General features: G+C 54.5%; 1 long non-coding RNA gene across 20 annotated transcripts in view; it reads left to right on the forward strand.

The window, feature by feature from the left end:
- Positions 1–18,727, forward strand: part of LOC122495810 — a 369,120-nt gene that overhangs the window by 52,412 nt on the left and 297,981 nt on the right. For all 20 annotated transcript variants that reach the window (XR_006300594.1, XR_006300600.1, XR_006300601.1 and 17 more), the window contains exon 2: positions 15,099–15,460. This is a non-coding gene — a long non-coding RNA (uncharacterized LOC122495810). The remainder of the gene's footprint in view (positions 1–15,098; positions 15,461–18,727) is intronic.

Here is an 18,727-nt window from a genome sequence, read left to right on the forward strand (position 1 = left end):
AGCGTAGTTATGTGGTTCTATATAGAACGTGTAGAAAGTTCTATACAGAAAGTATAGAAGCTTTAGAGCGTGTTTAACCAATTTCCCGCCATTTGAATTAGTAACATTTTTTTAATGGCCCTGCATGTATACTTCTGCACCCTGGTCCTCCTCCTCCTTCACACAGTTCTCATTTTTAGTGCCATGTTTTTCCTTTTGACAAATTTACCGGGCTTTGAGAAGGACTCAAAATTCCCCTAGGCACGCCCACAGGCACTGCCGTGTCTTCTCTGCACACTTCGGGGTTAGGGGGTTGCTTTTGGTGGATGGAGGTCGGTAATAACAGCTTAGGGCAGTGTGTGGTGTCAGAGATACAGTGACCGGGGGTGTGGGGGCCAGATTCAGGATGGGGTCCGGTGAATGAGCCCGCAGTTTGCATGTTACATATTACAGTTAATTATTTAAGCCGTCTTTAGTAAACCACGAAGCTGACATTATTCTTTATCATTAAATAACAGAATGATGCTAATGCTATCATGTATGAATTACTTAAGTCGCCTTACTCAGTATTAACTGACTAACATCAGATGTCAGAGGAACGAAGATGTTACACAACGCCAACCGTTTTCCATCGGGATTCTCTTCCTCCTGTTTTCCTGAGAGCTTGAGGATATGTTTGTACCATCCGTTCCTGCAGCTCCGTAATCTGAAGTTTGACAGTGTTTGCCAAATTTTCCTTAATTTTTGTTTTTTAAAGTTTATTTATTTATTTTGAGAGAGTGAGCACAAGTGGGGGAGGGAGGGAGAGAGAGTGAGAGATAGAGAGAGAGAGAGAGAGAGAGAATCCCTAGCAGGCTCTGTGCTGTCAGCACAGAGCATGAAGCAGGGCTTGAACTCTCAAACCATGGGACTATGACTTGAGCGGAAACCAAGAGTCTGACGCTTAACCCACTGGGCCACCCAGGCGCTCCTGTCAAATTTTACTTTATAATAGAAGGCCACAGGAGACAGCCATACTGGCTTGAATACCATCCCCTCCTCCCCCACCTTTATGTCTGCGGGGACCTCAGAATGTGGCTGTGTTTGGACACAGGGTCTTTGCAGATGTGTTTAGTCCCATTGAGGTCATAGTGGATTAGGGGGCACCTTCAGTCCCATGAGTGCTATGCTTGGAGGAGAGGAGAGAGCACCGAGGGAGATGGTCTGGAGAGACCCGGGGAGAGGCAGAGACCGGCGTGGGGGGGGAGGGGCTGCAAGCCAGGGAAGGCCCAACATGGTGGGGACCCTCCAGGGGTAAGGGCAAGGCAAAGAAGGATTCCTGAGACAGACAACCACACAGGGTCAGCCTCCTTGGGAGGAGAGAGGGTGGACAGGAGGAGGAGCCCATGCCCTCTCTGGAAGTGTAGACGCTTCCTTAGTAGACAGTGCTGAGTGTAGGGAGGTGAAGTACTCTGTGAAGCTGGTACCCTCATCGTGCCTGCTCCGGCCGAAGCAAGCCTCCTCTTCTGGCAGAGGCACCTCCTTCTCCCCCTCACCAGCTGTGGGGCCTTGAGAGAGCAACCTAAAGTCCCTGGACCTCAGTGGCGTCCTTATATGTAAACGTGAACCTGTCTTGGGTTGTGGCAAGGATTAAATGTGATACACGCAGAGCCCTGGTGTGTGGTTGGTGCCCCGGAACGTTAGCACTTTTCGTTTGCCAAAGATATAAGCAGGGTTGCTGCATGTGTCCCATTTCCTGTTAACCCTGTAACTGCCACGTCATATCCCCCGCTCCCCCGACCTCCATCCAGGAAGGGCTGGAAGCCTGCAGGGTGAGGCTGAATCCATTCCTGTCCTCTCAGACTGTCTTCACATCCCCTTGTAGGTGGGGTGAGTAACCGTGCCCTGTCTACCCCCCGCCCCCCGCACAAGGAAGAAAAGACAGTAAGAGGAAGCAGAACTATGACGGGCATAGGAATGGTTATTGCTGGATGGGGGCTCAGCCAGAGCGCACCAGGAGGTGCGTGATGAAATCGGCAGGCCGCAGCAGATGACCCCCATCTACATTTTAGCCTACTGTTAGCGCCCACAGCCTTCTGTTGATTGGATGCCTGGGAACGTTCCCAGGGACGGCAGACCTCAGGATGAGTGAGGGGTTTACTCATGGGGACGGGGGGGCCGAGGTATGAAAACTTGTATAATGAAATAGACGTTAGAGAGGAACGGGAACCCTCCCATCCCCGCCCCTGCAGTGCCACACCACCTCTGTGTTTGGTCATGCAGATCATTGGGGTGGAAGAGTTTTGGGGAAGCATTGAATTTTAGCTTCTGCCATCTGCACAACAATGCTTGTTTTGCAGTTCATGAAATTGGACATCAGAGAGGTCATTGTGGTTCCATGGCCCTTTCCCGTAGCGGGGGAAGAATGTGCATTCTCCCTTGTCCCTGTGCCCTGGCTCATGAGTTCACAGGCTTGGGGGCAGGGCCAGGTAGATTGGGGTGAGCAGCGCTCGGGCTGCCTGCTGCGTCCCACTGAAGGTTTGCATTTGCCAGTCTTTTTGCAGGAGCTGGCTGTGTGGGACTCTGGGTGCCCGGGGTCTCCACCTTCATCTGTCCCTTGGCAGGAGTCCGTGAGAATCAGGTGCAGTGTCTGACTGGCCCTCAGTGCGGGCAGGATGTCTGTTGAGCAGAGAAAACGATTGGGATGCAGCTCGTTGGTGCTTTTGGACCTGTAACCAGGACCTGTTCCGGTATTCCGGTACCTGGAGAAGAATATCCACAAGTTGTAGTGTGAGATGCTGATTCAAAAGCAAAAAAAAAAAAAAAAAAGAAAACAAGCAAAACATCAGTATTTTTTATTGATTGTATTAAAAGTGTGTGCTCGTTGAAAAATAATCTCAACCACTACAGAATTTTAAAAGGAGGAAGTGACCTTTTCCTATAATGTCATCACCATCCTTTGGCAGAGAACATTAATGGAAGGAGTCAGAAAACATGGGTTTGGAATCCTAGCTTGACCATTTCAGTTTCCAAAGGTCCCATGCAAGGGAAAAGTCCTGCCACCCCTGTGTGCCATCATGAGAATCTGGGGAGATACTTGATGAAGTCATGTCTGAGGCCGTCACTGGTGCTGGGTGGGTTCAGTTATATTCTTTGTCCTCATCGCCACCCCTGTGCTTCTGATCTTCTAGGAACCCAGACCCGGGAGAGCAGGGTGTCCAGAAAACTCCTGTGTTCTCTGATATGTTGCTGGCTGCACAGCCGAGCTGCTGTCCCGGCCCCAGCTCTGCTCTCTCTGCTTGCTGGTGTTGGCCAGCTTGGCTTTCCTGCCCAGGTTAGTCAAGGACACGGAGCAGCAGGCATCCAGCTGGGAGTGTCTGTGGTGTCCCAAGACCTGGGCCTGCCTCTGGCCTCGGGTGTGTCCTCCCAAGGGTTCTAGAGAAAGTCAGGCAAGTTCAGACGGAATACATGTTCCTCCTTGCAGACTCTCGAAATGCCGGTGACACGCATTGTCTCCCTTTCATTCATTTACCTGTACTACCTGTGTATATGTGGCACCGTGAATTAACTGAAGGAAGCACTTTCTCATCCTTAACTAATTTGGGAAATGGTTAGAAAGGAGACTGCTTTTAATTTCTGGAAGCATAGGGAATATGTTTATCATTCCAGAGCATTCTTGGCTGCAGAGAAATGACAGTGGTTAATGTTCATGTATTGAGCTGCCGGAGGGTGGTGTGTGTGTGTGTGTGTGTGTGTGTGTGTGTGTGTGTGTTAATATTAGCTAATATTTATTGAGTGCTTTCTGTGTGTGAGGGACCCGCCGTGCATTTTGCATGGATTATCCCATTTTATCCTCCCAGTGGCCCTGTGAAGTAAGGACAGTTGTTAATTTCTGAGGAGGAAGGCAGACCTTCAAAATGCTAAATAAGCCTCCTGGGGGGCACAGTGAATAATGGAAGCAGAATGCAAACAAAGCCTGGGTCTCCAAAAACCACATTTCCCTTCCAGAATCTTCGTGCATCTCTCTGCTCCACTCTAGGAATCGGTGATTCATCATTGTCCACTTTTCTTTTGGAATCCTTCTGCCGTTTTTTTCCTTTTTAAAAACAATTTTTTTTCAATGTTTATGTATTTTTGAGAGACACAGAGAGACAGAGGGTGAGTAGGGAAGGGCAGAGAGAGAGGGAAACACAGAATCCAAAGCAGGCTCTGCGCTCTGAGCTGTCAGCATAGAGCCTGACGCGGGACTTGAACCCATGCACCATGAGATCACGAACTGAGCCCAAGTCGGACGCCCAACCGACTGAGCCACCCAGGTGCCCCCCTGCTGTCTCTTCCCTAAAACAGTCTCCATCATTCTGGCCAGGCTCTGTAACTAGTGCAGGGAGTGAATATCCAGTGTGAACGTTAATTGAGCATTTGCTTGCTGCCGAGCATCTGCAGCGTTGGGTTCTGGGAGATTGAGAATTTAAGGATGAGATAGTTGCTGTCCAATGTCACTTGCACATTGTAATGGAGGACGCTCAGGGCTATAGGGAAATGACAGCAGTTCAGCGTGGGGCCAGGGAGACGGAGAGAATAAGGCCTGCATACTTTCAGAGCATGCCAGTTCTGCATATCGGGTGGCCGGGCAGAGCGGATGGGCCAGAGGAGATGACAGGCTTGGAACTTTGAAATCCATATGGTGTCTGTCACCATACTGTGGGAACACTGGGGGAGTGGCAACAGTAGATTCAGCTGTGAGTCACAAAGAGATGATGGGAAAACGGGGAAGGCTGCACAGAGGAGGGAAAGGGCTTTGCAGGATGAGTAGAAGTTCAACGAGAGGGCTGAACAGTTAGAGGCACAGCAAGGGCAGACACCCAGAAGAGGGTCGGCAAGTGACGTGTCCAGTGTGGCCAGAGTGCAGAGGTGGTTACAGCTGAGGCTGCACGTGTAAGAGCTTGGACCGTGGGGCTTTAGTCGTGGTTCACCTTATTACCCCTGTGTTATGGGTGTTGTGGTTTCGTCACCTGTATGACGGGACGGGGCCGGTACCTGCCTGTTAGGGACATTGAGTGCACGCTGCCCCTGACCCGAGCCCTGTACTGTTAGCTGTGGGAATCACCTCTGGCCTGGTGTAGAGGCCGTTGACTAATCCCGCAGGTTTGAGACAGGGAGGTGATGTGATGAGACGTGTCGGGTGACCCTGTCCCTCCCGAAAGGAAGGTCTTCTGCTGGCATATGCCCGGGCGCTGCGGTGCTCTCGCTGTGTGCGTCTCTTCCGACGTGACCCTCTGGGTGCCTGTGGGCTTACAGGAGAGGGAGCAGGAACGCTGAGCTGTGTCGAGCCTGCCGAGTGCCCCGGGTGCTGGTGAACAGAGCACTGGGTTCCAGTCATGGTCACATCTTTCCGTCAGCTCGCCAAGAGACCGTGGAAAGCCCCACGTGGTCCCCTCCTCCACCATCCGAATCCAGTTCTCCTCCACTGTTAGCACTGGTGGCAGCCAGGGGGTCCATTGAGGCTGGTGCTCCTCGGGGCCTGGCTGCAGGATTGCAAGAGGTGTGGCCAAGGGGGGTCAGTAACGAGAGCTCAGTACCCTGTGCCTTTTCTTTTCTCCTTTTCCGTTTCCTTCCTGTCCTCTAAAGCACCCTCCAGTTTCAGAATTCAGAGTGCATATATTCCTTTTCTAAGTTCCAGGTTCTGCTTGTTCTAGTTCGGGGGCTCCGGGCAAGCCGCCCTGGTGGACCCTAACTGCCGCCTGCAGAATACGCCTCAGAACAACTTCCCAGGGGTGGGTGAGGACAGCCCCAGCCCCTGGGTGTCAGGAGCCCTGTAGGAGCGGGCCCAGAGGGGGTCGGGGAGGGCAGGTCACGGTCTCCAGCTCACACTACTCACCTCAGGCTGCACGCTCACTCCCAGAACGGGGCTTCTCCCGTGACTCCTGCAGCACCCCTGCGTCAGTACCCCCCGCGGGACCTGTGGAGCAGACCCCAGCCCAGGCCTGCTGACCCGCATTGCCGTGCGTCCGTGTGTGTGTGTGTGTGTGTGTGTGTGTGTGTGGACCTTGGGGATCTGTACTGGAACAGGCCCTCAGGCGATAGTTAGAGACACTCAGGTGTAAGGCCCCCTGGGCCAGAGAGGCCTTTTGTGTTCCTGGGTAGACAGGGATAATTCACACACACACCCCGCCCCCACCAAACAGCAGTGTGTGTGTGTGTGTGTGTGTGTGTGTGTGTGTGTGTGTGTGACATCACCATGAATGCCAGAACGCCACCCAGTTCCCACGGTTCTCTGGACACTTGAGGTCCCTGTCAGGCTTCTTTCCTGGACTACTGCTCTGACATGTTTTTGGTGAATTTTAATTTCTGCTGCTTCTTCATTGCACCTGTTTGCTTTCCCCCCTCCCTCCCTTCTCCTGTCTTTCCCTAGATAGCCTCCGCGTTGCCCATATACTCCCTGCGGCTCCTGACCCCGTAATGCTGGTGACGGGGGACACGGTGGAGTTCGCCTTCTGATGGGGGGAGGAGGGTGGCAAGAGTGCGAGCCCGGGCAGACTGACACCGCCTGGCGCATTCGGGGGACGGCACAGCAGCGTGGACTTTGCGTGCCCTGCACCCAGCCTGTTGGATTTCTGTTCTGTGGTCTCTTCCTCCCGCCCTACCCCCTCCACGTTGGGTTTTGCCCACGGCCCCAGGGACAAGGTAGATGGCCCAAGTTTACTTAGTGACATGTGCCTGTGTGGCTTGAAGTAAGACCGGTTTCTGTGAAAGTCAGAAGTGCATTCCAGAGTCACAGCGTGACCTCCCCGGAAGCCCAGCTAATCCAGGTTTTAAAGAGCAGTTGGAACAAAGGTGGTGATTATGGGATGTGGGGGCTGTGAGGTGTGGGAAAGGGCAGGTACGGCAGGGTCGCCTGGTGGGAAGCTCTGTGTTGAGGAATCGAGCTTATGGCCCCAGAATGTGACCCAGATGCTAAAGGGAGGCGGGGGAGGGGGGGGAACTTGTCGCAGGGGTGGACCCGCGGGACCGTGCGGCTGATGGTCCTGGGCTGCACTCCACCCCTTGTGAGCTGCGTGACATTGGGCAAGGGGCCTTCTCTCCCCACTTCTCCCCACTTCTGTAATTTTGGGATAGGAGCCCTGACCCTCTGGTTGTGATCATTAATGGGGATTAAATGGGGGGAATTAGAAGGGATCTCTTCTGTGCTTGGCGATTAGTAAATGCTGTTTCTCATTTCTGCCTTATTTTGAGCATCGCCCCTTGCCCCTACCCTGAGCATCTTTTTCCTTCTCAATTTACATACCTCTCAGGGACCCTGTGAGCCCTCCACACAGACAGCCGCAGTCCCGCGTGGGGCTCCCCGATGGTGCAGGGTGCGTGGACAACAGTTCGTTGGGCTAGTCCTCGAACGGGTGGTTTCTCACTGACCCATTTTCTTTAGTGAGATGTGAAGCTCTTTGCAGGCAGGCCCTGTGTGGGATCGTGCTCTCCTTCAAAGTTACTTTCTGGGAGAATATGCACGCTCTGGAACTTTTCTAATATGGTGAGCCTTCGAGGGCAGGTCCTGCTGTTCTGTGAACTGCCTGCTCCACTCATGGCTCAGTGGCTCGGGTCCAGGGCACCGTGCCCCCTTTGTTCATGAGGATCCGATGACATTTGGGTCTTTGTTGACCTTTCCCTGAGGGATTTTGTGGGCAAGGGCAAAAAAAGGAAGTGAGGGAAACACATACACACACTCACTCACTCACTCACTCACTCACTCACTCTCAGGCCTGAAGTTTTGTTATTTGTGGCAGGAGCACGTTCATGACTTTTCTCAGCTCATCTCAGTATCTGAATCACCTTCAAGCTGTAGAGGAGGTGGCTGGGAGCTGAGCAGGCAGAAGGCTTTCTTTTATTGAGGACCTGCTGGGGGAAAGGGCTTCAACAGGCCAACTGATTCACCCCTGGCTCTGCGAGGCAGGCGCATCTCGTGGACGTGGCTGCGGGTTCAGGAGGTGAAGCCGCATAGTAGGTGTTGGGTCTGTTTGTCTGTGGAGCTCCGGTCACCACTTGGCATGGCCTCCCCTCCCCTGTAGGGTCTGGAGGACCTGCGTGCTCCTGGCTCTGCCCACGGGTTTCTCCGGGAGCACTCCTCCTCTCACCTGTGGGTGGGGAGAGGCAGCCGGGACTCATCTGGTTTTGGGGACACTACCTCCCCGTTCCCGTCATGGCGGCCCCGAGCCAGCCAGGGATGATGTGACACCTCCAGGCCATAGTCGGACGCGCCACCACTCTGGAGAGGCGTGTCCTGGGCAATGTGGGCCACTTCCCGCTGGAAAAATAGCGAGGACTGGCATTCCCTGACCAACCGGTCACTGGCGCGGGCCTTTCTGTTCAGAGTCTGGCTGTGGATGTGGTCAATGCCTGGGGAATCTCTGTGCGTTGACCTTTCCAACAACTAGCTCCCGCTTCCCCATCTCTGTCTTCTGGAACGTTCTTATCCTGTCACCTTGCCCCCAGGCTTTCCTACCACATAACCTTTCTGTGGCAGGACAGCCTAGTGGTTAAACAGAAAGGCTCTGGAAGCAGACTGCGTGGGCTCATATCTCAGCCCCCTTTCTGCCTACCTGTCCTCATTGGAAAATGGGTTCACAAGGCACAGCATTGTTGAGGTGACAAGACTTACTGCAGCCAGTGGCCTCGAACAAGCATTCGGGAGATGTGGTTCTCACCTGCTCTGCCAGGCCTCTGGTCATGCTGCCTTCTGCTGACTGTGCCCCGTGCCCGCCGAGTTTAGAAGCTACTCCTCTCCCAGGCGCTGTGTGTCCAGCCCACCTTCGTACTTGAGATTGCTTCTTATCCAGCACCCCGCAGGGTCCTTGCTGAACAACCCTGGGCCAGTCACTCTATCTCTCTGGGCCTCATTTCTCAGCTGTTCAGTGAGGGAATTGGACCCGATTATTCCAAGGTTTCTTATGCTCTGATATGCAACGGGCTCTCACATTCAGTATGCCCCAGCCTCTCTTTCTCTGCCCTGGCTCCTGCCACCCCACCATCACAACCTGGACACCACCCGGTGTGTTCAATTATGGACACGTACTGTCTCCACGTCTCTGGATCTCTTGGGATAGCCTGGAAGCTCGCTGAAGGCAGGGATCCTGTCTTCCTCGACTGACATGATTTCCAGCATTATTGCAGCCAACACTTATTTTTTTTTAAATGTTTATTTATTTTTGAGAGAGACAGAGATAGAATGTGAGTGGGCTAGGGGCAGAGAGAGAGGGACACACAGAATCCGAAGCAGGCTCCAGGCTCCGAGCTGTCAGCACAGAGCCCGACGTGAGGCTTGAACTCACAAGCTGTGAGATCATGACCTGAGCTGAAGTCGGAGGCTCAACCGACTGAGCCACCCAGGCGCCCCCTCATTTTTTTTTTAATGTTTTTATTTATTTTTTGAGAGAGAGAGAGAGAGCAAGAGACTGAACATAAGTGAGGGAGGGGCAGAGAGACAGGGAGACCCAGAATCCGAAGCAGGCTCCAGGCTCCGAGCTGTCAGCACAGAGCCCACGTAGGGCTCAAACTCATGAAACACAAGATTATGACCTGAGCCGAAGTCCGACGCTTAACCGACTGAGCCACCCAGGTCTCCTTGCAGCCAACACTTATTAAGCACATGTTGAGTTCCCAAGTGCTGTGCGGGACTTCTGGAGCCTGGCCGAACCCGAATGCCAGTATTTTTAAGACTGGCTCTAATCAGTGTCCGTTAGAGCTGTGAGCAGGGCTCCGTTACAAATGCGTGACGGTACGTGGCCGTGGAAGGGCTCGTTCTGTGTGGGCTCCCTTGCCCCTCCTGTGTAAGCCCACGGTGTCTGGCACAGGATCATCAGACTGTTACGAACATTAGTGAATGGGGCCGGGTTCGCTTTGCATCTCTCAAGCCTAACTGGTGAGAAGAGCAGCCACATGCTGGTGCATCGGGCTGTTGAGGGTGAAGCTGATGCTCCGTGTGACTTGTGAACCCGCGGTGGCAGCTGTGTGTGCTGAGTACCTTATATACAGTCTCTCATCCACGTATGAACCCCAGAGGACACGCATTTCGATTCTTTATTTTTATTAGACAAGGAAACACTTGAGAATGCAAGCCAGGGAGGGGCAGAGAGAGAGGGAGAAAGATCTGAAGCAGGCTGCAGGCTCTGAGCTGTCAGCACAGAGCCCAATGCGGGGCTTGAACCCACCAACCGTGAGATCATGACCTGAGCCTAAGTCGGATGTGTAACCGACTGAGCCACCCAGGTGTCCCAACAAGGAAACTTCTAAAGAACTTAAGGGGTGTGCCCACGGCTAGTGACTGAGCGCAGCATTGCGATTCATACCCCCGAAGCCCGCCTCATCACCCCCATCCTCTGAGTGATGAATCCGGTGTGTGCGGGGGGGAGCGTGTGCCGGAAGGCTTGGGGATTCCAAACCAGCCGATCCGCGTCTTCCCAGCACACGGGGAGGAGAAACTGAAATGAAGCAAAAACAGAGACTGTCAGCGAGAGGACGGCGGCCGCTTTCCCCAGGAACAAATCTCCTTGATTTATCTCTCCAGGTTGGACAGGCCCCAGTTCTCGGGGATCACAGAGACATAATGTGAACGCGGCCAGAGAAATTGCTGCCTCTCCCTTCGTCAGTAAAAGAGAAGGGAGACACCTCTTCTGTGGCATCCGTGTTGAGGAAATCCTGCCTCCTGCGCCTGGGACAGATGCTGGGGTGCGCCCAGAGTGGGGGAACCTTCCCGACCGGACCCTCCCAGCCGAGAACCCCTCTGTCACTGCTCTGGCCAGAGCCGTGCCCGAGGCTGGCTTCCAGAGGCGCCAGAGTCAACATCTGCTGACTCTTGCGTGACAGGACTACTCACTGTTGCAGAGAGAAGAGAGAGGACAGAGAGAGAAAGCACACCCTCAGAGTCCGGGGGCCCAGCCACAGAAAGGGGACGGCACACGGCCAGGCACACCACGGACACGTCCCCTGGCTCCCACCACGCTTCTCTCGCATGCGGGTGCCAGGGACCACTTGACCTGCGCACTTGATCTGTGCCCTGTACCCCTGCTCACCATTCTGAGCCAACCCAGGGCACCTGGACTCTTGCAGCTACCGGAGCATCCTCCCGTGGATCCCGTATTTAAGGGCTGCTGGTTACAAAGGTTCCTCCCCCGCACCCCCCCCCCCCCCAGCCCCGCTGTTGTGTAGGAAATAGAGGCAGCCTGTTTCTAGTTTTTCTTCAGAATGCCCACTGCAGGGGGCCAGCTGGTGGAACTAGAGGGTCAAGAAGCAAATGACACGTGTGGGCCGGGAGGCACAGGGGGAGACTCTGCCAAGAGAATGGGGCTGGGAGCTGTATTTTCTTGTGGAGCAATTCCAGGCCGGATTCTGAATTCTGTGTCACCAGGCCGAAGACGGTTATTTGCCAAGTGCTCCCCTCGGTGCCCTCAGGGGCAGGGGCAGCTGGAAGCAGCGGGCCGTGAACGTGTGGAGGGGCAGGGAAGGCCGGCAGGTGCCGGGTCCCAGGCCTGGAGGGCCGTTCCCAAGCCGGAGGCCTGCCAACAGCGTACTTTCTCGGGAGACATTAAAGAAAAGTTAACCACCATTTTGTTGGGCCTCGACAGGCATTAGAAAGTCCATCTATCGTGATTCCCCGGGCGGCCTGGCCGGTGTTCGCACACCGCACGTGGGTGTGCAGCCGGCACCTGGGTGAATGCAAGGCCACCCGCGTTTCTGGAGCCAGTCCTGACGCCTTCCGGTCACTAACTGTCCCTTCCCCCTCACTCAGGATCACCTTGTCCTGACTTCTCACAGCATAGATTACTTTAACCTGCTTATGTGTTTAACATAAGTAACACCGTAGGGCTCTCCCTGGTGTCTGGCTTCTTTCACTCAGACTTATGTTTGTGGCTTGTTCTCGTTGCTCTGTAACAATGTAACAGTGTAGCATTCCTCTGTGTGTGTGTGTGTGTGTGTGTGTGTGTGTGTTTAATTTTTTTTAATGTTTATTTATTTTTGAGAGAGAGCGAGCGAGAGAGACAGAGTGTGAGCGGGGAGGGGCAGAGAGAGAGGGAGACACAGAATCTGAAGCAGCCTCCAGGCTCTGAGCTGTCAACGCAGAGCCCGATGCGGGGCTCAATCTTATGAACCATGAGATCATGACCTGAGCTGAATCCAAGAGATGGACATTTGATGGACTGAGCCACCCAGGCGCCCCACGACATTTTTCAGTGACGGGTACACATTTCTGTGAGTCTGTAAATGGGTGTGGAACTGCTGGGTCACAGGGCACACATACACGCTCAGGTTTAGTGGATAATGCCAAACCAGTTTCCCAGATCGTCTGTCCACCAGCTTGCGTGAGAATTCCAGTGGCCCAGGGGAAACCAGTCCTGGGTATTGACCGTCTTTTTTATTTTGGCCAGTTACAGCAGAAGCAAATGCCTTGCAAAAAAATCACATAGCGGAGCAAGCGGAAATGCTCCCCAAGAGGGAGACGTTACCGTTGGGTGACATGACAGGTCGCGCTGTGCCGTGCTGCGGGTTCTTGCCGGTGAAGCCCATGGCGGGGCTGGGCCACCTCCTCCGGGAGGGTCCACTGCTTGGCTGCAGTGGCACCCAGCAGACCGTGTAATAATTCTTCCCCAGGTGACAGAGCTTTAATAAACCTGTCCCCAACCAAACACACGTGGCTTCAGCCTTGCCTGTGGGCCTCTGTAAATATTTAACAGACCGTGTCCCTCCTTCTCTCCCCTGCCATTGACAGGGGCTGGTACCACAAGTCATTGCCCCCTACGGCTGGACCCACAGGACCCCGGCCCTGACACTGCAGTGCCCCGCCTCTCCTGGCTGCTTCCTGGGGCCGGAGCTGAGCCTGGGGAGACCCAGGACAGGCTGCGTTTGACTCGCAGGAGGCCTCATCCATTTGCAGAATAAAATAATGGCTGATTGAACACTTAATATGTGCCCAGCAGTGTGCTAAGTACTTTATGGTGATTCTTTCTTTCTTTTTTTAAGTCTATTTATTTATTTTGAGAGGGAGAGAGAGAGAATGAGAGAGAGAGAGAGAGAGAGAGAGAGAGAGAGAGAGAGAAGTGGGGGAGGGGCAGAGAGAGAGCGGGGGACAGAGGATCCAAAGGGGACTCTGTGCTGACAGCAGAGATGTGTAATTCACCCCATTTTACAGATGAGGAAACTAAGGGTTAAAACCATTTTCCCCAAGTAACATAGCTAGTAAGTTTATTAGTTTGACTTCAGACGTTAATGTTTTAACCACTATCCTGTATTTCTCTCTTAGAGTCTAATATTTAGATACTCAAACTTCCTTTTGAGCCCATCTTTCTCTTGGGCCTAAAAGCTATGTCAGGTGGGTTTAAATGGGACAAGGGGAGCTCACCCTGTGATCCCTGGTCACTGAAGAATGCTTAAAACAGAGGACGGATCCCTGTTGGCCTGGTTGCTGTGAATCATAGTCCCCCCAAAGATGTTCATGCCGTACTCCCTAGGACCTTACATGTCAAGAGAGACTTTGTAGACACGATTCAAGTGCAGGGCCATGGGCTGGACGATTATCTTGGGTCATCTGGGTGGGCCCCGTGTAACCACAGGGCTCCTTGAAAGTGGAAGAGGGAGGCCGAAGGGTCAGTGAAGGGGGTATACTGTTGGGAGCAGCGTCAGAGAGATGCTCTGTTGCTGTATTTGGAGATGGAAGAAGGGAGCCCTGAGCTGAGGCATCCGAGAGCCACCTCTGGAAGCTGGAGAAAGCCAAGGAGAAAGGTTTTTCTTAGAGCCTCCACAAGAAAGAGCCCTGCCAGCACCTTGGTTTTAGCTTGGTGACACCCGGGTCAGACTTTTGACCTCCAAAACCGTGAGATAACAAATTTGTGTTGTTTTATGCCACCAAGTGTTTGAACATTTGTTGCCGCAGGAACAAAACAGTTGCTGTTAATGACCATTGCTGTGATGGTCACGCTCTTGGGCTTTGGTGCCAGATGCCTGATTTCAAATCTCTGTTGTATGATATTCTAGCTGTGTGACCTCGGGCAAGTTGTTTAACTTGTCTGGGCCTCAGGTTTCTCATCTCTCAAGCTGGATAAGAATAGCCTCTTACAGATAAAGTTGCCATCGGGGTTAAATGAGGGTCCTACGCGCGTGAAACGCCTGGTAGTAAGTTTGAGGTACAGTCACTGCAGGTAGGTGTCCTCACTGGTAACACAGAGCAGCGGATCCGGGCACACAATTGGGACACAGACTCGCCTGATTCAGGCTCCACTCTTACTGGTTTGGAGCTGGGTAGTTGTGTGTGGCTCCATTTCCTTATCTGGAAAATAGAGGCAGGAGTCCCAGAGTGGCCCGGGGTTGGGGGGTGGGGGTGGTCGTATCAGATGGTGGGCCAGAACCTAGCGCGGTGAGGGATAGGCACTCCTGTAAAGGGCGTTTGCTCTTGTCTTTGGCTGGGTGGTGACGGCCCAGCCTGCAGCCCTGTGCGTCATGGGTCCATTGGAATAATTTCAGTCCCTGTGTGGGGGAGGCAGGAGTATCCCCACAGAGCTAGAACAGTACTGGGTACCTAGCAGGTGTTCAGTAATTGCTGCATACGTGAATAACGAAAGGGAACGGCCCCGGGCCCTGCCCTGAAGAAGCTCACTGTGCAGGATGAGGCCTGGAGAGATGCCAGAGCTTTGTGGTTGTCTTTAAAAAGAAACCAAACAAAGAACTACTTCCTACCGGCTGACCCCAAACCCCCTCTGCTCACTGCCGGGACCTCTCAGCCCTGCAGGGGAGCTCAGGACTGTATGCCAGGTCTGGCCCAACTATTAGCTCTCTAAGCTAGCCGCCTACCCCTTCTCGGATGTTTTCTCCTCATCTTTATAATAGATGTGCCCTCTGCCCTCTCAGGGTAGTTCTGGGGAGCCCCAAGCAGTAGAAGGTTCTGGATCTGAGAGGTCTTTGGTGCCTGTGTGCGGTGACCCTCCCCTGAGGCAGGCCCCGGGTCTCCTGCCTCCCCTCTGTTTGGGTGTCAGAGCTCCGGGGCGTTATTCTTGGTGAGTTCCCCTCTAAGTGTATTAGGGTCGAATACAAGGAAGAGTAACACGACTACTGCTCTGGGTCCTGATTCGAACAAGATTGATTTTTCTTCTTCTCATCCCCAGCCCTGATCTTTGGACCGGAAAGGAATTAAAAAGATGCCCCTCACGATGGCCGTGCCTGTCGGTCACATGGAGCTCCATTCAAGGATTTTCGGAGCCTTTTGGATTTACAGTGATATTCAGCTGCCTGGGGAATAAAGTTGGTGGAAGCTTTCTCTGGAGTTACGTACACCCGACACCTGTCTGGATGCTACTGGCGGTTTTAAGGAAGGCCCTGGCTGAGTGCCTGGTGGATCCCTGCAGCCTGGATGCCCGTGGGAGACAGAGGACTGCGGCTTCCTGTGAGGGCTGACGACTCTGTCCTTCTCTCCTCACGGATGCCTGGTTGGGTCTCTGCCAGCCCCGCCGGGGGCTCCCTGTGACACGTAAGGCCTGTCTTCTCCTTGTGCACACGTCCTCTGCATGTTCTGTCAGGTGTCCACCTGGGCTTTAGGTGACACTGGCCTGGCTGGTGGGAGAGGGGTCGCCGTGATGGAGCCGGCCCTCAAGGGGAGCTGGCGTTGAATGAGCTCACTCTGCGCGTCTGCCTGGGTGCTGGGTGCCTGGGGGAGACGGACGGAAATGGGAAGGAGCTTCCCAGGAGCCTCCACCGTTCCCTGTTGATGTCCTGGTTTGTGTGCCCGTCTCCGTCCACCAGACCACAAGGGCTTCGAAGGCGGAGGCCTCTTCCTTCTGAAGTGTGTTTTGAACACCCACCACGGTGCCTGGCACGTAGCGTCTCTGGCTGCAGAAAGGGCATCAGGGCGTGACCGTTAGTGAATTAAGGTGTTGAGAGTGAGTAGGGACGGAAGGCACGCCTCTGTGCTCCGCGCGAGAGACGCATTGTTGGATGCTTGCAGGGTGCGTGTGGAGCCAGGAGGCCTGGGTTTGAGTCTCTGACCCACCCCTGCTGTGTGCCTCGGGCCGAGTGGCCGCTGCCTGCCTCTCCCTTCTCTGTTCAGTGGCGGTGATGTGTGCCCTTGCTCTTGCCGGGGTCGTGTTGAGGATCACAAAATAGATGCTTGTGCTGACACCCAGCATGGGGCCCGACACGCGGGAAAGGCTCAGCACATGGTAGGGTCACTGTTGGCTGGGGGAGGGCTCCTGCGGAAGGTCGGCCGTTGTTTGGGCCGTGAACCAGCGCCAGGTGGCCCGTGCTGGGCTTCACGCCGGGTACCGTGGTTTGGCGCAGGCAGTTGGTCGAAGGTCGCTGTCGCCGGAACCCGTGGGGAGGTCTGGCGGGCCAGGGAAGGGAGCCTCGTGTCCGTGTGAGGGAGGGAGTGCCGGGCTGGACATGGCATTGAAGGTCTGTGGGGGTTCTGCAGGAGACAGGCTGGCCCCCTGTGACATTGGTGACCCTGAGGGATGTGGCCTTAGCGTCAGGCCGCCTGCGGGAGAACAGCGGCTCAAACAGCCAGTGCCCCGAGTACAGGTCACCCGGGGCCACCTGGCACTTGGTTGCCAAGACCGCACTGAGGTGGGACCTGGGCTTTGATTTGGACGGGGTTCCCAGGGCCACTCGTGCCCCATGGCACTTCTCAGCGAGTCTTTCCCTGACCTCCTCATGGATGGAAATAGTGTCCCTCTGGTTATCCACCCTGCTCTCAGTCGGCGCCCCTAGATGTGTTATAATTTGGTATTCACTTACGCAGGTTCTCTGATCTCTTGTCTTTCTCCCCCGCTGGAAAGCAGTCTCTCTGAGGTCAGGAAGCACGTTTGCCTTACACAGTAGGCATCGCATTTCTGTATCTCACTTGATCAGATCAGAGAGTGACTCTTCGTGGCTTTATTTCAGTTTTCCTGGAAGGGACAGACAAAAAAAGGGAAGTGCTCTCTTTTTGAGCATCTGTATAACTGCAGCAGCCAACAGTCCCACTAGGTGGGCAGTGGTGTTCCCATAGTACAGCTGAGAACGGTGAGTTTCATGGGGACCATGTAGCTCACCCGAGGATCTTTATCTAAGAGAACACTGAGCAGGAAGCCAAGAGCTGCCTGGTGTTTTACACTGAATCATGCCAATTCAGCTGAAGGGTGAAGACTTTTCCTTGGGGGGCCTTCAGAAGGGCGTGTGTGTGTGTGTGTGTGTGTGTGTACATGTGTGCATGTAGCATTGCCCACTGCAGAATGCTCTTGGGCTCCTCACAACTGGGTGCCCTCATTGTCCTCCGGGAGAGACAGACTTTCACTGAGACCCTCCCTCCTGTGTGGAGGAATAGGGGCCACGCTGGGTCCCAGGATAAAGTGTGTTTGGGTTGCAGTCTGGCCCCTGGAGGCTCACGGCCCTCGGGGAGCCTGTGCCCTTGGGTGAGTGGGGCTTTGCAGCCCCGTGTGATGGGTGTCGTGCTGGCAGTACTGTGGCCAAGCAGGGCAGGGAGAGGAATCATGCAGGGAGGGGGCTGGTGGGTCTGGAGAACGGTGAGGGCAGGGGGGTTCGGCCGGGTTTGCACGACTGTCCTGGGGCATGAAGGCCTCAGTTAGAAGAGTGAGTTGGGAAGACTGAGGCACAGCACTGCCCCTCGGCCTCTTGCGCCTCTTCTTGCCATTTCCCCTGCCTTCCCTCTGTGGCACCTGTGCCCCCACTTATCACATGACCCGCAGCCCCGCTTCTCTTTTTATCCGTTGCTCCCAAGAACAAACCCATCGTGGGGGTCTGGCTTATGCCCGCTCCTCCCAGGAGGATCGGAATGGGCTCTGCACCAGGAGACACGGCATGGTCACGGGGGGAAGTAAGACTCAGCCTGGCTCCTCCTTTCTGGCGGCTGAGTCCCGGCCCCCCACCTGCAGGGTCGTACCCTGTGGATGCTGACATGGAAGTGATCGCCATGTATTGAGCCACGCCGTGTGCAGGGCACGTGGCAGATAACTCTTCCGTTCCAACCCCTGAGGGACCTGTGGGGTAAACACAACTTACTGTGGGATGACAGGTGTAAACCAGGCTGGTCCTGGGCATGCCTGGCCCAGTGGCCGCTGGACTTACCAGTTAGATGGTGAACCATGCTACTGGCTTGCGCTTGGTCCTCGTGCAGGCCCCTGTGCTGGTGTTGCTGGTCGTGCTAGGCCTGGTGCTGGTGCTGGGCCTGCTGGGCCTGGTCCCGGTCCTGGTGCTGGCCCTGGTCCTGTTGCAGCTGGCGCTGCTCTTGGTATTTCCTGTGTCCAAGGCGGCCCCTCCAGTCCCCCCTTCGCCGCCCCGTGTGCAGTTTGCATTTCTGCTTCTAGCACGTGGGCTTGGCCTCATCTCCTTATCTCACAAGTCCATCTTCAGCTTCTTGGAAGAGCCCGTGTATCTTTGAACCCTGGTACCGCGGACCGCTGCGAGAGCAGGCCTGACCCTCTCCTTATTTATTTATTTTTCCTGGGCCGCTGTGGTGACTCACAACACACACACTCATCCTGGGGCTCAGGGATGCGGTGCTGCCCTCCCGCTTACACGGATGCTCCAAGCCAGCATTCCTAGAGATGGCTTTTTGCCCTGGACTTGTTCCCCAGCAGGGGTGCCTGGGTTCCCTGGAGTATACACGGGCTCAGCTGAGGGAGAGGCTGTGACTCATTCTCCAGGCTGAGCCCGGACACCAGGCTTCTTGATGAACAGCCGCGAGATTGCTTAATGACGGGTGTTTTTTAGCTCTTGGAATGTGCCTGGTTAATCTTCCAAT

Source organism: Prionailurus bengalensis, chromosome F2 (assembly GCF_016509475.1).
Source record: "Prionailurus bengalensis isolate Pbe53 chromosome F2, Fcat_Pben_1.1_paternal_pri, whole genome shotgun sequence".
Lineage (NCBI taxonomy): Eukaryota > Metazoa > Chordata > Mammalia > Carnivora > Felidae > Prionailurus > Prionailurus bengalensis.